Source organism: Ailuropoda melanoleuca, chromosome 1, assembly GCF_002007445.2.
Source record: "Ailuropoda melanoleuca isolate Jingjing chromosome 1, ASM200744v2, whole genome shotgun sequence".
NCBI lineage: Eukaryota > Metazoa > Chordata > Mammalia > Carnivora > Ursidae > Ailuropoda > Ailuropoda melanoleuca.
In genome coordinates, this window is record NC_048218.1 from 80,176,550 (window position 1) to 80,194,008 (window position 17,459).

A 17,459-nucleotide genomic window follows, 5' to 3' on the forward strand; every position below is an offset into this window, starting at 1 on the left:
TTAAGTAAGCTCTACGCCCAACTTGGGGCTTGAACTCACAATCCCAAGATCAAGAGCCATATGCTCTACCATCTGAACCAACCAGGCACCCCTCCTTAGGGTTTTTGAACTTAAGGTTCCCTCTACCTGGAATGCTTTCCCAGATTAGCTTTACTGGATTACAGCTCAAATGCCTACCTTATTAAAGAACGCCTTCTGTGTTCATGGTATCCAACATAGCTTTCCCTATCTTCCCCTCCAAAGTTCCTGCAAGCTCTCAAAAATTATTTGTTGAACAAATAAATGAAGGGGTAACTTAACTACATGCCAAAATATAAATACCCACAAGGTACATAACTACTAGCTTATGGTAACTTTTATCACTCCTAATACTTGTAAATCTATTTGATATTATTACATTTTCAAAGGTATGATAGATAAATGCTTAAAATAAAGGGATAGTCAAAGTTTGTGGTTTTTAAAAAAATTTTTAAGTAGGTTCCATGGTGGATTCCAACGCGGGGCTTGAACTCATGACCCTGAGACCAAGACCTGAGCTGAAATCAAGAGTCAGACATTTATTTTTTTATTTTTTATTTTTTTTTTTTTTAAAGATTTTATTTATTTATTCAACAGAGATAGAGACAGCCAGTGAGAGAGGGAACACAAGCCAGGGGGAGTGGGAGAGGAAGAAGCAGGCTCACAGCCGAAGAGCCTGATGTGGGGCGATCCCATAACGCCGGGATCACGCCCTGAGCCGAAGGCAGACGCTTAACCGCTGTGCCACCCAGGCGCCCCAAGAGTCAGACATTTAAAGGGCTGAGCCACCCAAGCGCCCCAAGACCCACCCAGGTGCTCCAGGATATGTAAAGTTATTATATACAGTTACATGTAGATGAAAAGATAGCTGGCATGGCATGATTAATAACAAATAGGATAATCTCTCTCTCACACACACACACACATTTAATAAAGATATGTTACTATTAAAGGACACAAAGATATGCCATAAACTAGACATCAAACATGTCAAAACATAAGAAATAAACCAGAAATACAAGGAACATTTAAGGAAATCATAATCATTACAGAGGAATTTGAACATATGTCTCTCAGAAATTTAAAAGATCAAGAAGACAACAGATAAAAATACAGAGAGTATAGATAATGTAATTTACAAGTCAGATTTAACAGCTACAAAGAGAGGCGCCTGACTGGCTCAGGCAATACAGAGCTCGACTCTTGAACTCAGGGTTGTGAGTTCACGCCCCACACTGGGTGTGGAGCCCAATTAAAAAAATTTAAAAATTAAAAAAAAATACAGCTACATACAACTCTGAACGCAACAGAGAATACTGTTTAAAATATCTATAAAAGTCATTAAAATGAAATCAGGGGGCCTGGGTGGCTCAGTCGGTTAAGCGTCTGCCTTCAGCTCAGGTCATGATCCCAGGGTCCTGGGATTGAGCCCCACATTGGGCTCTCTGCTCAGTGGTAAGCCTGTTTCTCCCTCTCCCTCTGCTGCTCCCCCTGCTTGTACTCTCTCACTCTCTCTCTGAAAAAATAAAATCTTAAAAAAAAAAATTAAATCATAAGATGGAATATGAAGTCACAATTATTACAAAACATGGAAATGTACAGCCATATTCTCTGATCCTAATAAAATTAAACAGGAAATCATTAACAAGAACTCACTATGATATGAAAAACAAAATACTTTCTAAATAACTCTTGGCTCAAAGAGAAAATTAAAATAAGACTATTTTAAAATTATCAACAAAGAGAACACTATTTCTAAACCTATGAAGATGTGGTCAAAGGCATCGGCAGAGAAAAATGACAAACCAGTTTTCATTTGTGAATACAGATACAAATCCAATCCAGCAGCGTAATTTTTTAAAAGGATTTATTTATTTATTTATTTATTTATTTATTTATTTATTTATTTATTTGAGGGAGAGAGAGAGAATGAGCAGGGGGACGGGCAGAGTGAGGGAAAGGGAGAAGCAGACACCCCACTGAGGGCAAAGCTCCACATGGGGCGATCCAAAGACACTGAGATCATGACCTGAGCCAAACTCAGATGTTCAACCAACTGAGCCACCCAGGTGCCCCCAATCCAGCAGGGTATTAGAAAAATAGAAAAGTAACTAGAAGCTTTTATTACCAGCAACAAAGTATTAGGGAGATCTAGAAGCAAGCTGACTTGCACTGCACTTGTCTAATGCTGACCCTTTAGGAATATATTAACGCAACTGACTTTCAGCAATCCAAATATATACAATCCATTTCATAATTTACATATTGGATATTTAAAATAGCAGCTTTTACCCCAACACCATCTAAGGCTTCCTGAAGACTGCCCAATGTGTATTATAAGAAAAAATATCCATTTTAATATTATACTGAGAAAAATCACTTGGCATTAAGAGTCCTATCAAAAAAAAAAATCAAAATATAGGGGTGCTGGCTGGCTCAGTTGGAAGAGTCGTGTGACTCTTGATCTCACGGTTGTGAGTTTGAGCCCCACATTGGGTGCAGAGGTTACTAAAAAAAAAAAAAACTTTAAAAAAAAATCAAAATATATTTCAAAGTCAATTTAAATTTTTTCATCTTTTTGAAGATTAGTCACAGAACTGTCATCTCCCATTGACACAGGTAACTGAAAATATACACGGGTAATTTTCTCCCCCAAATCATGCTTTTTTTCACAATACAAGTAGGGCATTATACAAAAGATTCAGATCAAGGGAAATCTAAAAGGGAGAAGATTCTGTTTTGATTTTAAGTTGGTACTGACAAAAACTCCGTATCCTAATTATTCTAAGCCAGATTTTATACACAAAACCATTTGAATATACTCTCATTTGCTGGTCAACATAATCACTATTTCGTCAACTCATCTGGTATAGGAAAAAAATAGGTCTTTTAAGTAAAAATACTCACAATTTTACACTGGATCAGAATGGTGGGGAGCTGACCAGAGGACGGTAGTTAGCATCTGATGGTGGGCTATTCCCAGTATGACATGTAAAGAGCTGAGCAGAACACAAAAGCTAGATAGCTGAGCTCAAAAAAATTGTGTTATTGGGGTGCCTGGGTGGCTTAGTCAGTTAAGCATCTGACTCTTGGTTCTGGTTCATGTCATGATCTCATGGATCATGGAATCAAGTCCCAGGTTGGGCTCCACACTCAGTGGGGAATCTGCTTGAACATTCTCGCCCTCTGCCCCTCCCCCCACTCTCGCCCTCTCTTAAAAAAAAAAAGATTGTGTTATGATTTAAGTATTACATATTTCCAGGTCAAAAATACCCACTTTCCCATTAAAAATGAAACTGCTAAAGACCGTACAAGTTGCTACATAAGGTCAGCCCCAAAATCCACTCAGGCCAGTACTTTCCCTCCAATCTGCAAAGCAACATGTAAAAGACTTTAGAATAAAACAGCTATTCTAAATTATCCATGCCACTGCTTCTATGCATTAGTGCAAAAACTGGAGACAGCTGGCCTTAGGTAAATTTTACTCTTCCTTTACCCCACCACTTCAACATACCTTCTCTCTGAACAGAGTGAGCTATTTGAAATGTTTAAGAGTTTTGCGATATTTAAGGCAAAATCTGAAGCTGACAGAAGGAAGGACATATAGAGGCACCTGGCTGGCTCAGTTGAAGGAGCATGTGACTCTTGATCTCAGGGTATGGGTTCAAGCCCCATGTTGGGTGTAGATTGCTTGAATGAATGAATGAATAAATAAATAAATAAACTTTAAAAAAAGAAAAAAGAGAAAGAAGGGAGGCCATATAACCTTCCAGTGATTTCCCCAGTGGCACTTTCAGACAAAGATCACTGAGTGAAGTCTTTTTTCCAAGAGAAGCAAAAGAAAACAAAGCTTGTCTACAAATCCAGGTTGAAAGGGACAGGAAGAAACTGGACGAGATCAAGATTGTGTCAAATTCTTGGACACAGTCACTGAGAATATATAAATTGAGCCAAATCTTGCACACTTCACTAAGTAGGGATTTTTCACTGGAGCTTTCAAATGGACAATAAATTCTATGGGGATAAGCCTCATGCTTTTCTATGTGAAGCTGAGATTCTAAAAAGGAAACAAGTACCTTAAAACATGAGACTTTTTTCTTTTTTTTTGAGAGAGAGAAAGAGGGCCAGAGGGAGAGAAAGAGAGAATCCCAAGCAGCCTCCACACCCAGCTTGTAAGCCCCACCCAGGGCTCGATCCCACAACCCTGAGATGAGGACCCAAGCAGAAATCAAGAGCTGGAAGCCCAACCAATTGGGCCACCCAGGTACACGAACATGAAACATTTTTTAGAAAATTGGTTATTCTTTAAATCAACACTCCCTAGTCTAAAAAACCAGCTATTGATAAAAATTTTCTGGAATTAGATGGAAATGTGATGGTTCCACAAACTTGTGAATCTACTAAAATAAAAACAAAAACACTGAGTTTTGTACTTTAAAAGAGTGAATTTTACAGTATGTGAATTAGACCTCAAAAGACAAAATAGGGGCACCTCGCTGGCTTAGTCAGAGGAGCATGTGACTCCTGATCTCAGGGTCATGAGTTCAAGCCCCACGCTGGGTGCAGAGATTACTTAATATAAATTTTTTCCTTTTTAAATTTAAATACAATTAATTAAACATATAGAGTATTGTTAGTTTCAGAGGTAGAGTTCAGTGATTCATCAGTCTTATGTAACACCCAGTGCTCATTACATCAAGTGCCCTCCTTAATGTCCATCACCCAATTACCCCATGTCCCTACCCCCCCACCAGCAACCCTGTTTGTTTCCTATGATTAAGAATCTCTTATGTTTTGTCTCCCCCTCTGATTTCATCTTGTTTTATTTTTTCCTCCTTTCCCCTATGCTCCTCTTTTATTTCTTAAATTTCACATGAGTGAAATCAAATGATAACTGTCTTTCTCTGACTTATTTTGCTTAGCATAATATCCTCCCTCTCCATCCAATAAATTTTTTTAGGTCATTATAAAAAATAACAATGATAGAGATGCCTGGCTGGCTCAGTTGGTAGAGCATGCAACTCTTTTTTTCCCCAAAGATTTATTTATTTTGCAAGAGTGAGAGCATGCGGGGGGGGGGGGGAGGGGGGGGAGGTGGATGCAAAGCACAGGAGAGGGAGAGAGACCCTTAAGCCGACTCCATGCTGAGCAGGGCTCAACCTCACAACCCTGAGATTGTCACGACCTGAGCCAAAACCAAGAGTCAGAGGGTGCAACTTTTGATCTTCGAGTTGTAGGTCCAAGTCCCACAATGGGTGTAGAAATTACTTAAAAAATTAAATATTAAGAAAAAATTATAAACCCTGGGGCACTTAGGTGGCTTAGTCAGTTTAGTGTCTGCCTTTGGCTCAGGTCATGATCTCAAGAGTCCTGGAATCGAGCCCCATGTCCAGCTCTGTGCTCAGCAGGGAGTCTGCTTCTCTCTCCCCTCTGCCCCTCCCCCTGCTCATGCTCTCTCTCTTTCTCTCAAATAAAATATTAAAAAAAAATTATAAACCCAATACACATTAACCTTAAACAAATCTATTTACACATTATCCTTACCCAAGAATGTGAGTGCACGCAATATGTACATTTGCAAGGGGGCAGAGAAGTCAGTTGGGTAATCAACGTTAGAAAGACTGGTCTTGGGGCGCCTGGGTGGCACAGCGGTTAAGCGTCTGCCTTCGGCTCAGGGCGTGATCCCGGCGTTATGGGTTCGAGCCCCGCATCAGGCTCCTCTGCTAGGAGCCTGCTTCTTCCTCTCCCACTCCCCCTGCTTGTGTTCCCTCTCTCGCTGGCTGTCTCTATCTCTGTCAAATAAATACATTAAAAAAATCTTAAAAAAAAAAAAAAAAAAAAAAAGAAAGACTGGTCTGGGGTGGGGAGGGCATGGATTGGTAATACTTTTAAATTTGATTTTATCAAAAAATAGTTCATATATTCAAAAAATATAAAATGATCAGTGAGGGGAGTACTGGAAAACATTTAAAAGTATAAGTAATTTCCTATTTCTTAAACTGAGTGGTAGCTAAGCAGGTTTTTACTGCTTCATTATTATTCTTTTACATCCTGGAGAGCCTGGATGTCTCAGCAATGATCCCAGGGTCCCAGGATAGAGCCCCATGTCAGGTGGTGGGGGGGGGTCTGCTTCTCCCTCTCCCTCTGCCCCTCCCCCCAACTCGTGCTCTCTCTCCCACACTCTCTCAAATATATAAAATGTTAAAAAAAATACTTCCTTATATATGCTATTTAGTATATATGATGTTTTAAAAATTAAACTTAAATAAAGAGGGGCACCCGGTTGGCTCAGTCGGTTAAGTGTCTGCCTTCAGCTCAGGTCATGACCTCCAGGTCCTGGGATGGAGCCCCTGCATCAGGCTCCCTGCTCAGCAGGGAGTCTGCTTCTCTTCCCCCCCCCCGCCCCATTGTTCACTCTCTCTCTCAAATAAATAAAATCTAAAAAAAAAAAAAAAAAAAATTTATTTCATTTNTTATGTACATTCATACTATGGAATAAATCAGTTCCACTACAATGTGACAGATAACATTCCTAAAAATCACCATGCCATGTAAAACAATAAAAACCACAAAGCAAGAGGAAAATGGGGTTAAGGACACAACATTCAAAAATGTCATGAGTGACATAAAAAAGGGAATCTAATAAAAACAGTAGCACAGTTTCACACATTAAATGGTTACAAAATACATAAATGCTACAATATATGGCACTTCACCTTGAAAAAGACATCAAGTTTGCTTGTGGAAGTGGGCACTGAAAGGTTACAGCTTGTGTGTTACTGTGAAGTGATAGAAGGAAGTAATCTGAAATCAACAGAATGCTGCAGCACCAGATGTGTGTGGCTCAGAACAGAGAAGTTAAGTGGAGGTCGCAGGAAGGTATCTGCAAGGCTGCGTCTGCGTGCGGCTGTATGGTCCCTTCTGTGGCTCAGTTCAGCAAAGTGCAGTTTTCTGCAATCACCTAGCATTTCTTGCAGAAGAAATCATATAAGCAAATGTGAAATTCACATTATACTCAAATAGTTCCCTAATATATTAATTGCATTGGAGCAAATTCATGTTTTCTTAAAGCAAAACTGATGGTAAGACTGAAACGCAGCCATGAAAAAGAATGTGCCAATATGAAAGTACCTCCAAAATGCACTGTGAAATGAAAAAAAGCAAGGTATAGAATAATATGTGTACTTTGATTCCTTCTGTGTAAACTAGGTAAGAAAGATTTAAAAAAAAATGCTGGTATATGCCTGTGTAGGTTTTCCTCGAAGAAAATATTAAAAATATTTAAAAATGATTAACAATAGCTGCCCCTGGGTAGTGTATTTTGGTTTTTATGTTATTCCTGACTACAACACTTGCATTTCCTAACTCTGTTCATGCATTACTTTAGGGAGGAAAATGCCCAAAGGACTAATCTGGGAGATGGATTATAGTTTTACCCTGCTATCTGAAAGTGCAGCATTCCTATGAAACCTTTCCTAAATTAAAATGGTGTATCCCCCACTTTCGGAAAGTTCACATTACACTACCTCACTTTTTCAAAAACCTACATCAGTACCTGTTTTCTTTAACTGGAAGAAATCAGAAGAGGATTTTTGCTTTTATGAAAAAAGCCATGACCATCTTTCTTTGTAAAACCCAGTGGCATAACATGAACTTTCAGAAAGCAGGGGTACCTATACAGAGGTCTTTATGTCTTTGTTTTCTTCTTCACTAAATGTTCAAAAGAGCACAACTACAGAGTGTGGAACAACTGGAACGCTCATTCATTGCTGCTGGGAATGTAAAGTACTACAACCATTTTGGAAAACTGTTTGGCAGTTTCTTAAAAAGTTAAAGACACCCTACCACATGACCCAGCCATTCCACTCCTAGATGTTTACCCAAGAGAAATAAAAGCATATGTCCATACAAAAACTTGTAAGCACATATTCACAGCAAGTTTATTTTCAGGAGTCAAAAACTGGAAACAAACCAAATGTCCTTTAATAGGTGAACAGATAAACAAATTGTGATATATCCATACAATAGAATATCATTCATCAATAAAAAGGAATGAACTGATACATGGAGCAACATGAGTTAATCTCAAAATGATGCTGAGTGAAAGAAGCCAGCTTACGAAAAAGTACATACTAGAATCATTCCATTTATATAAAATGCAAACTAGTCTGCAGTGACAGAAAGCTCATCACTGGTTGCCAGAGGAAGGGACAATGACAGGAAGAGGGGAGAGAGATTATAAAAGGGCAAAAGAAAAATTTGTAGGGTGATACATATGTTTACTACCTTGATTGTGGTGATTCATAGGTGTATAAATCTGTTGAAACTTTCCAAATTGCAAACTTTGTGCATTTGTGGATGCCAACTGTACCTTGATGACACTATTTAAAAACACACACAACTGGGGTGCCTGGGTGGCTCACGACTTGAACATCCAGCTCTTGGTTTCCGCTCGGGTTGTGAGATAGAGCTCAGCACTGGCTCCGCAGCACGGAGTCCACTGGAGATTATCTTGATCCCTCTTTCTCTCTTCCCTCTCCCTCCCCCTCCACCATTCTCCCTTTCTCCCTGCATGCTAATAAATAAATAAATAAAATCTTCAAAAACAACATACATACAGACACACACAACTACTGAATAGTCTGCCAAAAAAAAATATAAAGAATACACAATGGGAACCTCATACATTGTTGGTGAAAATGTAAAATGGTGCAGCTGCTGTGGAAATGTTTGGCAGTTCCTTAAAACGTTAAACAGAATAGGGGTGTCTGGCAGGCTCAGTTGGAAGAGCTTGCAACTCTTGATAGAAGGGTTGTGAATTTGAGCTCCATGTTGGGTGTAGAGATATTACTTTAAAAAAAAAAAACACTAAACAACTAAACTTAAAAAAAAAAAAAAAGTTAAACAGATTTACCATATGACCTAGCAATTCTGTTGCTAGTTATATATCCAAGAGAACTGAAAGACATGTCCACATAAAAACCTACATGCAAATGCTCATTACAGCATTATTCACAAGAGTGAAAAAGTATGAACCACCCAAATATCTATCAGCTGATGAGTAGACAAAATGGTATATTTGTACACAGAATATTATTAAGCAATAAAAAATAATAAGGTACTGACGCATGCAACACCACAGATGGAGTGAATACAGCATGCTAAGTGAAAGAAGCCAGATACTAAAGTCCACATGTTATACGATCCTATTTACATGAAATGTGGGGAGAGGGGGGAATCAGAACTGACTGCTAATAGGTATGGGGTTTCCTTTGTGGGGTAACGGAAATATTTTGGAATTAGATGGTAGAAATGGTTGCATAACCTTGTAAATATACTAAAAACCAATAAATTATGCATTAGATGAACTTTACATTATGTGAATTATATCTCAATTTTTAAAAATATACACACTCTTGGAGCACCTGGGTAGCACAGGCAGTTGAGTATCCAACTCTTGGTTTCAGCTGGGGTGGTGATCTCACAGTCATAAGCTCAAGGCCCACCCCTGGTCCACACTCAATGCAGAGTCAGCTTGAGACTCTCTCTCCCTCTCCCTCTGCCCCCTGCCCCTCAGCTTGTGCTCATGTGCTCTCTCTCTAAAATAAATAAATAATTTTTAAAGGATTTTATTTATGAGAGAGAGAGAGAGCATGAGTGGGGTGAGGGGCAGGGAGAGAAGCAGGCTCTCCGCTGAGCAGGGAGGCTGACACAGGGCTCAATCCTGGGACTCTGGGATCATGACCTGAGCCAAAGGCTGACATTTAACCGACCAAGCCACCCAGCTGCCCCAGTAAATAAATCTTAAAAAAAAAAAAAAAAAAAGTATACACACTCTAGTGGTACCTAGATGGTGCAGTCACTTGGGCATCTGACTCTTGGTTTCTGCTGGGGTCATCATGATCTCTGGCTCTTGCAATGGAGCCCTGCATCAGGCTCTGCACTCAGTGTGGAGTCGCCTTGGGTTTCTGATTCCCTCTCTCCCCCCACTGCTTGTGCATGCGCACACACTCCAGTGCTCTCTCTAATAAATACACAAATCTTAAAAAAAAAAAAAGTACACATGCTCTCTATTTTTTTTTTAAGAATTTTTTTCTTTATTTTAGAGAGAGAAAGAGAGAGATGGCATGAGTGGTAGGGGCAGAGGGAGAGGGACAGGGAGAGAGAATCTCAATCTCCACGCTGAGCATGGAGCCCGATGCAGGGCTGCATCCCAGGGCTCTGAGATCATGACCTGAGCCAAAACCAAGAGTCGGACGCTTAACCGACTGCACCAGCCAGGCACCTCTCAAACTAATTTTTAAGAAACAAAAAGATAACAATCACTAATGTATCCATAACTAAATGAACAAAAACCTATAAATCAAGCTGAAGTAACTGGCATTCTCTTTACTCCCTGGCGTTCTCCTTACCCTCAGCCTTCACTACCAACTTGGCATTCTCCTTACCCTCAGCATTCACTACCAACACATAACAGGTCTCCCCACACACACCCTTATAGCTCATTCTTCAGGTAAACAGAATAAACAATTCTTGGCTGGAGAACTAGTTCTATCTCTCTTTGTCTGCAGTCATCAAAGTTCGCATGCCTGAACACAATTACCTTTCAATGGATTCATATTTCACCTCTACCTTCTCTCTTGCTTACTGAAATGCTATTCATCTTTCAAGAATCAAATCAAATTCCAACTCATCCATGAAGTACACTCCAGTCTTCAAAAACTTTTTTTCTAACTTACAGAACAGATGTTATAGAAACAATTTGCTTCCTACGTCTTGTTTTCTATGAGGGAAAAATGCACTGACCCTTACCCTCTATTCGGCAGCAGTGTAGAAAACAGGAATAAAAGGGGGCGCCTGGACGGCTCAGTTGTTAAGCCTCTGCCTTCCGCTCAGGGCGTGATCCCAGGGTCCTGGGATTGAGCCCTGCATGGGGCTCCCTGCTCCGCTGGGAGCCTGCTTCTTCCTCTCCCACTTCCCCTGCTTGTATTCCCTCTCTTGCTGGCTCTCTTTCTGTCAAATAAATAAAATCTCAAAAAAAAGGGGGGGGCAGGATAAAAGGCAGGGAGATGGGGGTAAATTCAAGGATTGGCAATGAAAATTCAGATAAAAATTTCTGGTTAAATGAGAATCCTCTGAGAATCTATCCTAAGAAACTAAGAAGAAATGAATTCAGAAAAGTAGCGGGATCGTCAACACACAAAAATCAGTTACATTTCTATACATAGTGAAAAATCTGAAAAGGAAATTACAAAAACAATTCCATTTATAATAGCATCGAAATGAATAAAATACAGTTGACCTTTCAACAATGCAAGGATTGGGGGCACTAACCCCCACACAGTCAAAAATCTCCCCCCAAATTTAACTACTAATAGCCTACTGTTGACCAGAAGCCTTACCAGTAACACAAACAATGAACAAATATTTTGTACATTATATTATATACTGTATTCTTACAATAAAATAAGCTAGAGAAAATATTAAAATCATGAAGAGAAAACACATTTAGAGTACTGCATCAAAAAAACTCCACATATAAGTGGCTCCACACAATTCAAACCTGTGTGGTTCAGAGGTCAATTGTACTTAGGAATTAATTTAACCAAGGAGGTGAAAGAAATGAAAACTACAAAAGATTGCTGAAAGAAATTAAAAACAATATAGCTAACTAAATGGAAACACATCTCATGCTTACAGTTTGGAAAATATTGCTTAAAAATCAGTACTACCCATGGGGCACCTGGGTGGCACAGCGGTTAAGCGTCTGCCTTCGGCTCAGGGCGTGATCCCGGCGTTATGGGATCGAGCCCCACATCAGGCTCCTCCGCTGGGAGCCTGCTTCTTCCTCTCCCACTCCCCCTGCTTGTGTTCCCTCTCTCGCTGGCTGTCTCTATCTCTGTCAAATAAATAAATAAAATCTTTTAAAAAAAAAAATCAGTACTACCCAAAGCCATCTATAAATTTGATGCAATCCCTATCACAATCCCAATGACATTTTTTTGTAGAAATAGAAAAACCCATCCTAAAAGTCATATGGAATATCAAGGGACTCTGACCAAAACAATCTCGAAAAAGAACAAAACTGAAGGACTCACACCTCCTGATTTCAAAACGTACTAGAAGCTACAGTAATCAAAACAGTGGGCTATTGCCATAAACAGAAATATACAGACCAATGGAACAGAATAGAGAACCCAGAAATAAAGCTTTGTATATATGGTCAGATGAATTTTTACAAGAATGCCAAGACCATTCAATTGGGAAAGGACAGTCTTTTCAACAAATGGTGCCGGAAAAACTGAATATCTACGTGCAAAAGAATGAAGTTGGACCCTTACCTAACGACATATACAACATTAACTCAAAATGGATCAAAGGCTTAAATGTAAACTTAAAACAATAGAACTCTTAAAAGCTTCACAACACTGATTTGCAAAGATTTCTTAGATATGAGCCCAAAGGCACAGGTAATAAAAAAGAAATTGGACTTCATGAAAATTTTAAAACTTTGTGCATCAAAAAACACTATCAACAAAGGCAAGTCACAAAAGGAGAAAATATTTGCAAATCATATATCCAATAAGAGATTCCTATCCAGAATATATAGAGAGAACTTCTAAAACTCAAAGCAACAAAAAACTTGACTCAAAGTAGGCAAAAGATTTGAATAAACATTTCTCCAATGATATACAAATGACCAAATAAGCACTTGAAAAGATGCTCAACATCACTAATATAAGGGAAGTACAAATCAAAACCACAGTGAGAGTATCACCTCACACCCATTAGGATGGCTATCAAAAAAACAAAACAAAACAAAACAAAAACCAGAAAACAAGTGCTGGTGAGGATGTGAAGAAACTGGACAATGTGGGAGGGAATATATGTGCAATCCACTATGGAAAACAGAGTGGCAGTTCCTCAAAAAACTAAAAATAGAATTACTGTATGATCTAACAATTCCACTTCTGGGTATACACATACTAAAAGAACTAAAAGCAGGGACGTGAAGAGATATCTGTACACCTGTGTTCTTAGCAGCATTATTTGCAATAGCCAGAAGATGGAAACAACCCAAGTGTTCATCAACAGATGAATGGGTAAACAAAATGTGATATATACATACGCTGAAATATTATTCAACCTTAAAAAGCAAAGTTCTTTACTCAAAGAATACGAAAACACTAATTCAAAGGGATACATGCGCCCCTATGTTTATAGCAGCATTATTTATAACAGCCAAGATATGGAAACAGCCCAAGTGTCCACTGATTAATGAATGGATAAAGAAGATGTGGAATATATACACAACAGAATATTATTCAGCCATTTAAAAGAATGAAATTGTACCATTTGCAACCACATGGGTGGAGCTAGAGAGTATAACGCTAAGTGAAATCGGTCAGAGAAACACAAATACCATATGATTTCACTCATATGTGGAATTTAAGAAACAAATGAGCAAAGGGGGAAAGACAGACAAACCAAGAAAACAGACTCTTAATTATACAGAGAATGAACTGATGGTTACCAGAGGGAAGGTGGGGGAATGGGTGAAATAGGTGAGTGCACTTGTGATGAGCACAGGGTAATGTATGGAAGTGGTGAATTACTACATCACACCCCTGAAACTAATATAACACTGTATGTTAACTAACTGGAATTAAAATAAAAACTTAGGGGCGCCTGGGTAGCGCAGTCGTTAAAGCGACTGCCTTCGGCTCAGGGCGTGATCCCGGGGTTCCGGGATCGAGTCCCACATCGGGCTCCTCGTCTGGGAGCCTGCTTCTTCCTCTCCCTCTCCCCTGCTGTGTTCCCTCTCTCGCTGGCTGTCTCTCTGTCACATAAATGAATAAAATCTTTAAAAAAATAAATAAATTAAAAAAAATAAAAACTTAAAAAATAAAATTTTTTAAAAAAGGAAGTAAATTCTGACACATGCTACAACATGGATGAACCTTGAAAACATTATACTAAGTGAAATAAACCCTCCAAAAAAGACAAATACAGTAGGATTCTACTTATATGAGGTACTTAATGTAGTCAAAATCAATCACAGAGACAGAAAGAATGGTAGGTTGCCAGGGTCTAGGGGAAAGGAGGAATGGGAGTTATTGTTCAATGGGTATAGATTTTCAGTTTTATAAGATGAAAAGAGCAATGGAGATGGATGGTGGTATGGTTGCACAATGTTACAAACGTATCTAATGCCACTGAACTGCACACTTAAAAATGGCTAGGTGGTAAATTTTATGTGTATCCTACTATAACTGAAAAAAAAAGCATAGGTAGGAGTTAAATGTTAAATATGGCTTTTCCATTATTAATCATGTCCTTTTTGATGGAGCCTATATAATAAACTCATTTATTCCCAGAAGGGAAAAATATTTAATGGGGGAAATTATGCAAGCTCTGTGTCAAGCTACATGTTTTCAATATCTAAAAGAACTCTTGACAATCAATTCCCAAAAGTGATAAACACAAAAAGATATACAAAGGACAGAAATAGAAATTCACCAATGGCCAACATACGTGAAAAAATGTTCAAACACACTAGTAATCAAGGAATGAAAAATTAAACAAGACACCATTTTTTATCCTACCAAATTTAGTTTTGGAGCAAATGGAAATAAGGCATCTCAAAAAAGGCCGAGGTTTTCCTTTTTTCTTTTTTTAAAAGATTTTATTTATTTGTTAGAGAGTGAGCAAGTGCACAAGTAGGGGAAGTGGCAGGCAGAGGGAGAAGCAGACTTTCCACTGAGCAAGGAGCCCACTGTGGGGCTCGATCCGAGGTTCCTGGAATCACCCACCACCTGAGCCAAAGGCAGACAGGTAACCAATTAAGCCACTCAGACATCCCAAAAAAGGCCCAGCTTTTCTAATCCACACTCTTTATCTTCAGTTCCTCAAGCCCCAATCAATTACTCCAATCTGGTTTCCACCTCCCATTTCTAGAACTCTGGATAATCATACCAATGATCAGGGGTGCCTGGCTGGCTCAGTTGGTGGCACATGCAACTCTTGATTTCCAAGTTGTGAGTTCAAGCCGCACACTGGGTGTAGAGATTACTTAAAAATTTTTAAATCTTAAAAAATATAATAGTAATACCAATGACAAAACTATAACAACCTCCAAATCCAACTAAGCATCTCACTAAACATCTCAGAAGCATGGATGGACCAATGCTCTATTCTCCATGAACTTATTTTTCTTGGCTTCCATGACACCAGTCTTCTGCTTTTTTTCCCTACTTCACCAGCTGTTTCTTCTGTCCTGTGTTCAATCTTCCCATACTGCACCTCGAAGTATTAGTGACCGAGCACCGATTTTCACTTCTCTATCTATACTCTCCCTTGGTGATCTCATACAGTCCCATACCTTTCAATACTATCGATGTAATGAACTCCAAATTTTTATCTAATAGTTCTTGGCTCTCTCCTCTATGAGTTCCAAACCTGTACAGCCAACTGCCTCCTCAATATACCAACTTCATAACTGGTATGCATCTCACATTTAATACACCAAAAACAGAACTCATGATTTTTCCCACCTCAAATTTCTCTTCCTTTCTTCTTCCTCTTGGCAAATATCACGATCTACTCATAATTGCTCAAAACAAATACCAAAAAGCAAAGAATTCTCAGGGCATCTGGCTGGCTCAGTCAGTAAAGCATGCAACTCTTGATCTCGGGATCGTGAGTTCGAGCCCCACATTGGGCACAGAGTTTAACTTAATTTAAAAATATATATTAAGGGGCACGTGGGTGGCTGAGTAGGTTAAACATCTGACTTTTGATTTCAGCTCAGTTCATGATCTCAGGGCCATGCCATGGAGCCCCACTTCAGCTCCGCGCTCAGCAGGGAGTTGCTGGAGATTCTCTCTCCCTCTGCCCCTCCCCCTGCTCCCTCCAGCTCACGCGCTCTCTTTCTCTCTCTCTAAAATAAATAAATCATTAAAAATATATATGTATTTTTAAAAAGGGCAAAGAATTCTCCCATTCCCTCACTAACCCATTCCCAAGTCTTGTTCATTCTACCTCCAAAATATTTTTAAATCTTTGTACTCTTGATCTTTACTGCCGTGGACCTAGTCCAAGGTACAGCAAACAGCATCCTAACTGATCTCCCAGCTCCCACTCTTGCCCCCTTCCTCCACATAGCTGTCAGATTATGCTACCTGCCTTCTTAAAACCTTCAAAGGATTCCTATGAAAACTAAATTCCTAATCAGGGAATCATCTGCTCCTATCTTTGAAAGAATATAGACACCAAAAATACACAATATCTCTAGGCAGTACAACAATACTCTTCCTCATTTTGCTGGTCTATATTTTTTAATTTTTCTATGAATGAATGCTTGCTACTTGCTTATTAAGAAGAAAGGATATTGCTGAGTACTGTATATTACATCGCATTTTTACACCTTAAGAAGAAAAGAATCAAAATTGTAGGTACTAGCAACCACATATAAACATTCTAAGAATGAGGTGTCAGGGCTGTGAGATTATCGGTGATATTTTCCTCCTCTACTTTCTATTTTTTAACCTAATTACACTCATGACAGAAAAAAAGGTTATGATATAAACCTCATTCATTGTCTTCTGCAATCTGGCCACAACCCACCAAACCAGCCTTTCTTCCAAGTACTCACTTTCCCAAGCTTTCTACTCTAACCCCGCACTGTGTCACACCTCTGGTGCTTTAACTCGAGCATATCCCTGGAATATCCCCCAACCTTTCTAAATCCCACTCATCCTTCACGAGGGAGGGCGACAATAAGGATGGCGACAGGTTGGAGGCAGATTCCACGGTTCTTGTTGGTAAACCCACAACTTGCTGGTCTGGAGCCAAATCTCGTCTCCAATCCCATCACAGGCCACCAAGCTTAACATCATGAGAGGTCCAGCCACTGGGGCTCAAGGGACCCCCCATCCCCTCAGGGAGCGCTGTTCGCCTTAGAAGGACCCTCCAATACACCCAAATTCCAGGCTCCCGCTTCGGAGACTCCCCCGACGGACACACTCACCCCGGAACCAGCCTCCTCCTCCCGGTCCTCTGCTCTCTGCAGTCACAGACTCCCTCCCTCTGTTCCGCCGGGGCCGCGCGGCTGGCAGGGTGGGGGAGGGGAGCGCACGTGCCCGCGCCGCCCCCGCCCAGACAATGCCCGGGAGAGCGGAGCGCGCGCCCGGCCGGTCCAATCCCGCTCCCGCCAACACTCACCCTTTCCCGGGTCTCCAGCCGAAGCGCAGGGCTCGCCGGGCGCCGCGAGAGGGCACGAGGGCGGTGCGGGAGCGGGCGAAGCCCCGCGGAGCCGCCCCGCCACGAGGCCCCAGCGACCCCGGAGCCCGCGGAAGCACACGGCTCGGCGGAGCCCGCCCGTCCCTTTCGGTCCTGCACGTCAGCAGCAGGGGCGGGGCGGGACGCGCGCGGCGGCGGCG

General features: G+C 40.3%; 1 protein-coding gene across 6 annotated transcripts in view; it reads right to left on the reverse strand.

Moving 5' to 3' along the window:
* YEATS2 (YEATS domain containing 2) overlaps positions 1-17,437 on the reverse strand; it is a 106,579-nt gene extending 89,142 nt beyond the window's left edge. For 3 of the 6 annotated variants that reach the window (XM_034661965.1, XM_034661948.1, XM_034661955.1), the window contains exon 1: positions 17,242-17,436. The gene's annotated coding sequence lies outside the window, so the exon portion shown is untranslated. Of the gene's footprint in view, positions 1-10,830; positions 10,851-17,047; positions 17,183-17,241 lie in introns of those variants that run through there. The other 3 variants (XR_004625997.1, XM_002915703.4, XM_019795802.2) reach the window with 3 other exon arrangements.
* Positions 17,438-17,459: the final 22 nt, after the last annotated feature.